Consider the following 8,667-nt stretch of genomic DNA (forward strand, 5'->3'; position numbering starts at 1 on the left):
AATAACAACTGACCGTCCACAAGTATTCTGTTTTTATACTATAAATTGCCCATTGACGGAGCCAAGAAGAGGTGTGAATTAATGAACTGAAAAAAGAGTATCTTAACCCAGTAAAATTCCAGAGGTGAGACATATATGCTGTCAGACTTCAGTCTTTCAAATTTCAGTGGCGCCGCGTGCAAGGTTAAAATTCAGCATGCTCCTGCCTCTTACCTTCTGCTCAATTCTGTCACTGTCACAGGGCTCTGGGGCGCCCCTGTGCAGTGGAACTGATCATGCTGCCTCATGTCTGCCTCTGCTGCAAGAAGGATTAAGTATGCCTGCTCAAGGCCACAGCTATGCGAGCAGCTGAGTTGTAGGCAAATAATAATAATAATAATAATAATAATAATAATAATATTTTTTGTTTATACTCCGCCCTCCCTAGCCAAGGCCGGGCTCAGAGCGGCTTACAAGCAATAATAAAAACAAGTTGAATGATTACAACTTAAAAACAAAATTAAAATACAACATTAAAATATTGAAACATTAAAATATTAAAATGTAGCCTCATCGCAGGAGGAGAAGGAAAAGAAAGAGAGGGGGGGAATCAAATTGGCTCCAAGCCAAAGGCCAGGAGGAACAACTCTGTCTTACAGGCCCTGTGGAAAGAAATCAGATCCTGTAGGGCCCTGGTCTCATGAGACAGCGTTCCACCAGGCCGGAGCCAGAGTTGAAAAGGCCCTGGCTCTGGTTGAAGCCAATCTAACTTCCTTAGGGCCTGGGACCACTCGGGTGTTGCTATTTATGGACCTTGAGGCTCTCCGTGGGGCATACCGGGAGAGGCGGTCCCGTAGGTACGAGGGTCCTAGGCCATGAAGGGCTTTAAAGGTCAAAAGCAGCACCTTAAATCTGACCCTGTACTCCACCGGGAGCCAGTGCAGCTGGAAAAGCACTGGGTGAATATGCTCCCATGGCAGAGACCCTGTGAGGAGCCTCGCTGCAGCATTCTGCACCCACTGGAGTTTCTGGGACAGCTTCAAGGGCAGCCCCGCGTAGAGCGAATTACAGTAGTCAAGCCTGGAGGTGACCGTCGCATGGATCACTGTGGCCAGATCGGGGCGGGAAAGGTAAGGGACCAACTGCTTGATGCGGCGAAGGTGGAAAAATGTCGCATTGGCTGTTGCTGTAACCTGTGCCTCCATGGAAAGGGAAGCGTCAAGGATTACACCAAACTTTTAACGGAAGGCAATGGCACTAATTGGGCATTAGTGGCAAAGGGCCACATCTCAAGAGTAGAGCATCTGCTTTGCATGCAGAAGGCTCCCGGTTCAGTCCCCAGCATCTCCAGGTTGGGCTGGGAGACACCTCTGTCTGAAACCCTGGACAGCTGCTGCCGGTGAGTGCAGGCAGCTCTGGGCTAGAGCAGGACCAATAGTCCAGCTTAGTGTAAAGCAGGTTCCTATGTCTCTACCCTGTCCCAGCCAAGAGAGCGGTGGCAGGAGGCTGGGATGACCAACTCTAGCAGGGGCATGCAGGACTGCCCTGGGAAGGTGGGTGTGAATAGGGACGACTGTCCCAGGCCCCATGCTTTGGACGCCCCTGCTTATCACTGGTGGCACAGACAGTAGCCTAAACTTCCTGGCTGGTCTTGCTGTCTCCTACCCAACTGGATAACCTCTCAAACCCCTCATTTGTTAGAGCAAGGCAGAGAAGTTGGGCGGAGGCAGCAGCAGCAGCAGCAGCAAAAGAAACGAGATTAAGAAAGGAGGGAATAGGCCACCGGAGCTAAAGTGGCTGCAAAAAACAAGAAATTTCAAGTTAGCAAGTGAAGGACACAGAGAGGAAGGCCACTGGCACTTTTTGCAGCTGCAAACAACGCAAATAAGCCAAGGAGAGAACAGGGAGAGGGAGCCCAACAGTGTTAAACTGGGTGCAAAAAATGGCACAAAGTAAGACAGGGGAAAGAAAATGGGGAGATATTGGCCACCAGTGCTAAAGCAGAGGCAAAAAGCCAAAAACTAAATTGGGGGAGGAGGGACTATCAGCATGGAGAGGAGGCAGGATGGCAGAGGCAGAGGGAGATGAAAGCAATGGTGCCCCCCCCTGTTTGATTAGCCTTGCACCCTCTTAGGCAGGAGTTGGCAAGGTTTATCTTGCCTGGGCTGGATCGGTCCCGCAGAGATCCCTCCGTGGGCCGGATCGTGTGTGCGCGCGTGTGCGAGTGAGCATGCCGGTGATTTTCAGCATCTGCGCGTGTGCAGACGCGATTTCTGGTGCCGAGGAAACAAGTCCCTGCACCGTGCTGTGTCGGTTCAGTGCAGTGCGTGAGTGGGCAACTCGGTTCAGGGGCAGCTTGTGGGCCGGTCAAATGACCTCCACGGGCTGCTTCTGGCCCAAGGGCCTTAGGTTGCTGACCCTTGCTCTTAGGGATAGCTCTGGAGACATGATATGTAAAGCAAGCCGTGTTCAGAGCCTTGAGGTTGATGCCAAAGCTGGATGCAGGAGCTGAGGATGGAAGGTTCCAGGGTAACCCACAAAGTCAAAGGCCAGCCTGGAATTAATGCTGGAATGTCATTCCTAGGGAAGGAAAGAGCAAGAGCAGAAGGCCAGTGGCGGTAGCAGCCAAGCTCATCTAGTTATAGGGCCATCATCCTAGTGGCGCAGCAATAAAGCTGCTAGCACATTTGCAAAGCTAAGCAGGGTCCGGTATGGTTTCAAATGGGGTGGGCAACTGTGTGTTGAGAATCCTGCATTGCAGTGGGTTGGACTAGATGACCCTCGGGGTCTTTTCCAGTTCTACAATTCTATGATTCTATTATTCTTACCTTGCTCATTGCTTACAGCATGGGTCGCTTCTTGTACATTGTGTTTTCTCCCTCCAGGTGGTCTTCTCCCTTCTCCAAAATACACCCTTCCTCCAAAGTACCGTAGACCCCTAATGAGAAAGCCTTCTGGTAGCCACTGACTCTGGGCTTCCTCCCTGGTCCGCTACTGTCATCACTGGCCCATGACGGGGACTTTTCTTTTTTTAAAAAATAACAATTTTATTTATATAATTTATTTTACAACATACAAAAAACCCCCCAATTTTTAAATGCAAAAGGTTTATCATATATCTCTTACTTCGACTCCCCTCCCCCCTTCTGCAGTCCCTTGTTTTTATAATATTTTACTGCATTTCCAAATTAAACCAAATTATCATTTTTCCCTGTGTTCCATAGACTTCCCCTCACAACTGCTGCATGTTTTTATATTAAGCCTGCTAATGCCTTAATTTGTTTATAATAATTTTGTATGTATTCTATAAATGATTTCCATTCTTTCTTAAAAACTTGATCATTTTGATTTCTTATTCTTTTGGTAACTTTCGCCATTTCTGCATAGTTGTTTCTGTAACCATTCCTCTTTTGTTGGGACGTTTTCTGCTTTCCATCTTTGGGCAAAGATCATCCAGGAGACCATGGCTGCATACATAAATACATTTCTATATTGTCTAGGTAATTCTCATAATTCTCAAAAGAAAAGCCTCCGGTTTTTTTGTTTTGCAAAAGTTATCTTAAACACAACGGGGACTTTTCAGTGGTGGCTCCCCATTTGCAGAATGGCTTCCCTATTGAGGTGCATGCACCTGTGTCCATCAATATTAACTTCCAGGAATTTAAAAAAAAAAACATCCCTGCACTATTCCTGGCCACCCCAAAGATCACTGAATCCAAGAATGTTTTTGAACGGCAACTGCTTTTAGAAGTACGTCATCTTCTTCAGACTGCTTTAATTGTTTTAGGGTGCATTTGTTTTTATCCTGTTTTTATCCTCACGCAAGTCACTGAGAGACAGTGATTGGCCCAAGGCCAACTTTTGGGTTTGACATGTTCCCTCATGCAGCAAGGACTACAGTTCCCAGCATCCCCCAGCACGCCCATTGAGCCTCCAGCTTCCCTTTTGTACCGCTGCGCATGCTGGGTAACGCAGTCCGCTTAAGAGCAGCTCTTTGAAGTCAGCGCAGGGCTGCCGGAAGTAGCCCCTTGCAGCGGCACGCTGGGTATTGTAGTCCGTCTGAACCGTTAATCGCCATGGGAACTGCAAGCCGTGATGCCCTTCTGCCGTCTTATGCTTTGGTTGTCCCTGCCGCCAAGGGAGCAGGTGGCTGGGCCTCTCAGAAGGCCTGACCGGGGTCTTAAAAAGGAAGCCGTGGCGGAGAGAAAAGGTCCTCAAAGAAGCGCAAAGAGCAATACCCCGCGTTATGCCGCAGGAACTCCGCGCAAGGTGTGCTGGGAATTGTAGTCTTTTCCATACCTGCCGTTCTCTTAATATTGAAGTACTGTATTAATTGGGAGTAAATTTCATGGAGCGCCCTGGTTCCCAGAACACGTGCACAGCCAGTTGTTTATCTTTAAGGCTTACACAGGACTCTTTGTCCTATATTACTTACTACTACAGGATTCTTTCTCCTAACTTTAACATTCATTCATTCATCCATTCCCCGCCTTTTCCCCTAATAGCGACTCCAGACTTCTTACAGCTAAAAATGAGAGCAGCTTAAAACATAGGGGAAAAAGGTCTCATTAAAAACAATGTAACACACACATTTTTTTAGACACCTCTGCTATTGTGCCCATTTGAGAGGTGCCGGAACTGAGTTCTGGCAAGTTCCGGCTGAAAAAACCCCAACTTCATACAGTGGTACCTCGGGTTACATATGCTTCAGGTTACATATGCTTCAGGTTACAACTCCGCTAACCCAGAAATATTACCTCGGGCTAAGAACTTTGCTTCAGGATGAGAACAAAAATCGCACAGCAGCGGGATTAGCTAAAGTGGTGCTTCAGGTTAAGAACAGACCTCCAGAACGAATTAAGTTCTTAACCCAAGGTACCACTGTATATACAATATCAAACAACCCCCCCCCCCAAATTGATAGAATTATATATAGGGGTGCATGAGGTGATAGTGGAGGGGTAGTTCCTCTGGTGGGGGACACATCATGCTCCTTCTGGGGTGGTTTGTCCACTTTTGGTCCCCACCCTGCACTCATCTCGCAGCTGGGGCTCCCAAAAGCTGTCCGCGTAAGACAGCGGCCATGCCTCATAAAACTGCTTCAACTGGCCAGTTAAACCAAGTGAGGGTAGCTCTCAAACCCTTGGTGAGTTAGGGACTTCCCCTGCATGTGAAGACAGCTTCTGGTAGACTGAGTAGATGAAACCAGTAGTGGGTCCAATGGTCAAGAGATTGGTTCCTTGCATGTGCTGCAGAGGGAAGTAAGGGGCAATTTGAGTTCATCAACCTGAGAAGGTAGCTCATCTAGGAGAAGAAAAGCTCTGATCCTAAACCTCTGTTGCAGGATATCTTCAGGAGTAGAAGTAATCCCTACACAAATCTGAAGTCCGTAAGGTAGAATCATAGAATCATAGAATCATAGAGTTGGAAGAGACCACAAGGGCCATCGAGTCCAACCCCCTGCCAAGCAGGAAACACCATCAGAGCACTCCTGACATATGGTTGTCAAGCCTCTGCTTAAAGACCTCCAAAGAAGGAGACGCCGCCACACTCCTTGACAGCAAATTCTACCGTCGAACAGCTCTTACTGTCAGGAAGTTCTTCCTAATGTTTAGGTGGAATCTTCTTTCTTGTAGTTTGGATCCATTGCTCCGTGTCCGCTTCTCTGGAGCAGCAGAAAACAACCTTTCTCCCTCCTCTATGTGACATCCTTTTATATATTTGAACATGGCTATCATATCACCCCTTAACCTCCTCTTCTCCAGGCTAAACATGCCCAGCTCCCTTAGCCGTTCCTCATAAGGCATCGTTTCCAGGCCTTTGACCATTTTGGTTGCCCTCCTCTGGACACGTTCCAGTTTGTCAGTGTCCTTCTTGAACTGTGGTGCCCAGAACTGGACACAGTACTCCAGGTGAGGTCTGACCAGAGCAGAATACAGTGGCACTATTACTTCCCTTGATCTAGATGCTATACTCCTCTTGATGCAGCCCAGAACTGCATTGGCTTTTTTAGCTGCCGCGTCACACTGTTGGCTCATGTCAAGTTTGTGGTCAACCAAGACTCCTAGATCCTTTTCACATGTACTGCTCTCAAGCCAGGTGTCACCCATCTTGTATTTGTGCCTCTCATTTTTTTTGCCCAAGTGCAATACTTTACATTTCTCCCTGTTAAAATTCATCTTGTTTGTTTTGGCCCAGTTCTCTAATCTGTCAAGGTCGTTTTGAAGTGTGATCCTGTCCTCTGGGGTGTTAGCCACCCCTCCCAGTTTGGTGTCATCTGCAAATTTGATCAGGATGCCCTTGAGTCCATCATCCAAGTCGTTGATAAAGATATTGAATAAAACCGGGCCCAAGACAGAACCCTGTGGCACCCCACTAGTCACTCTTCTCCAGGATGAAGAGGAACCATTGATGAGCACCCTTGGTGGTTGGATGTCTTCTTTTATGCCTCTTTTGAGATTCCCGCATTGCAGAGGACTGCACTAAGGGTCTCTCGGGGTCCCTTCCAACTCTACAATTCCATGATTCTGTGATTTCTCATGGCAACTCCTGCAGCCAAGCTAGTGCCATACATATTGCTTTGGACCACATCAGTGAGGCCAAGAGGGGGTCTTGTCATCTGGGCAGCCTTCATGCACACTGCCCAGGCTTGCACCCCAGAGAGGTTACGTTGGTGCTGCTAATGCAGCGGATAGACTTCAGTCCTGGAGGTGCATTCTATTGCGTTTTGAAACAGACTGATGCCAACTACCTCATAATGGGAGGGCAATGCCTCCCATTTTACAAGATAATCCAGTTCAGAAGAAAATATTATGTTAATCTCAGGGGAAAGCACTGCATCCCATGGGTACAAAATGCCAGCTGAGAAAAATGCAGGAACTTAATGTGTTGGACCAAAGGGGAAGATGTTATCTGGAAGGTCTGCAGGTGCCATCTTGGTAGTCAAGATAACCCCAAAACTAATTGGTAGTTGTATGACTAAGCTCATATTTGTTTATGTACTCACCTGAATTATGTCGGCTAATTGGCTCACTTATCTTTTGATGTTGGGATGCTTCGCTCTAGGCCCAGAGAGGGGAGAAGCTTTGGACAGCGGTGGGTGAGAAAAAGCTAGAGTAAACCCTATACAAATCTGGAGCCCCTAAGATAATTGGATAGTGTCTTGTATGCCTCCTTCTGGCAACTTCAGTGCAGCCAGGCTGGTGCCAAACAAAGTAGCTGTATCCATGGATTTGGTTGTTTTGGGGCTGAACTCCAAGGCCTTGTGGGCAAATCTCGCTGAGCTTGCTGTCACTCACCTTCCTGGCTATGCAGACACTCCTGACTTGGTCACCCAGCTCAGGCCTTGAGTGTCAAGAATCTCCCCAGGCTGCTAGAGTAACTGTGTTTCTGTTTCCATTTGTGTTTCAGATATCCAGGAGTGTTATGAGCTGAACTTGTTCTCTGCTTGAAAGCAGGATGGGGCCATGGATCTGGAGCCTGGCACTATCCAAGAACGTGGGTAATGCCAGCAAAGAGTGATACTTGGAGAACTGTGACCATAACAGATACGGCCTGCAGATGAGAAGTTTTAAAATACCATAGATTGCTGAATTAGCCAAAGGCTTGTCACTTAAAGGTAACAAAGGGGCCAGGTGAGCTTCCTTGGAGAGAGTATGCCAAAACCAGGGAGCCATGACAGAAAAGGCTCAGTGTGGCTGCCCTCCAGACCTTTTGCAAGGAGGGCACATGAAGACAGGCTTCAGAAGATAATTGCGGGGTGTAGGACAGTTCCTTTGGGGAGAGGGAGTCCTTGAGGCATTGGAGTCTTGAGCCATTTACAGCTTTATAGGTCAAAACCAGCACTTTGAATTGGGCCCTGAAACTAATTGGCAACGAGTGCTATCTGGCCAGGATTGGTGTTGCCTGCTCAAACAGCCTAGTCAGCTGGCTACCGAATTCTGCACCAGCTGAAGTTTCCAAACCATCTACAGACGCAGCCCTATGTATATTGTGTTGCAGTAATCTAGCCTAGAGGCTTCCAGAGTGTAGACAACAGAAGTTAGGTGGTCCCTGTCCAGATAGGGGCATAGCTGGGCTACTTGGCACCACTCAGGCCACCTGAGCCTTGAGCGACAGGAGTGGATCTAGAAGTACATCCAAACTGCGTACCAGCTCCTTCAGAAGGAATGTAACCACATGAAGGGCAGGCCACTTTCCACCCACTAACATATATGTATAGTTACATATAATCATCATAATGGTGACAAGGGACTTGTGTCCTCTCCTTCCAGCTGCATTTGGATCAGAGTCTGATAATAAGTACTGTTGTATGTAAGTCACCTGGAAACCAGGGCCAGCCGAATGCTACTTGCAAGACTTTGTCCTCATGTTAGGGTTGGAAATACTGTAATACAGAGCTGGATTGCCTTGATTGTGTGACATATTTGCTAAGAACATCATGGTGATTAAAATAGAGATATTCCTTCAGAAATTACTGTAGTTTGACTGCCTCTTCTTTAGCTAGAGCTAATGTCAAAGGCAAATTCCACCCCTGCTCCTCATCATCAGGGCTGGATTTAGGTTTGATGAGACCCTAAGCTACTGGAGGTAATAGGGCCCTTTATATGTCCAGCTGTCTTTTGTCAACAACAAATTGTCACTGTTAAAAGGCGAAAGATTTATACGATCTGAAGAGAAACCAGAGTT

The 8,667-nt window shown here is 47.4% G+C and overlaps 2 long non-coding RNA genes across 2 annotated transcripts; one reads left to right on the plus strand and one right to left on the minus strand.

Moving 5' to 3' along the window:
• Positions 1-277: 277 nt before the first annotated feature.
• Positions 278-3,699, minus strand: LOC308468316. The gene is made up of 3 exons (XR_013981559.1): positions 3,611-3,699; positions 2,808-3,004; positions 278-298 (listed from the first exon to the last, which is right to left on the minus strand). It is a non-coding gene; the product is annotated as an uncharacterized lncRNA (long non-coding RNA).
• Positions 3,700-4,136: 437 nt separating this feature from the next.
• LOC308468323 lies at positions 4,137-8,185 on the plus strand. The gene is made up of 3 exons (XR_013981568.1): positions 4,137-4,248; positions 5,324-5,373; positions 7,390-8,185. It is a non-coding gene; the product is annotated as an uncharacterized lncRNA (long non-coding RNA).
• The last annotated feature ends 482 nt before the right edge of the window (positions 8,186-8,667 follow it).

The sequence above is a fragment of the Podarcis pityusensis genome (assembly GCF_964106645.2).
Source record: "Podarcis pityusensis genome assembly, chromosome: Z".
Classification (NCBI taxonomy): Eukaryota; Metazoa; Chordata; class Lepidosauria; order Squamata; family Lacertidae; genus Podarcis; species Podarcis pityusensis.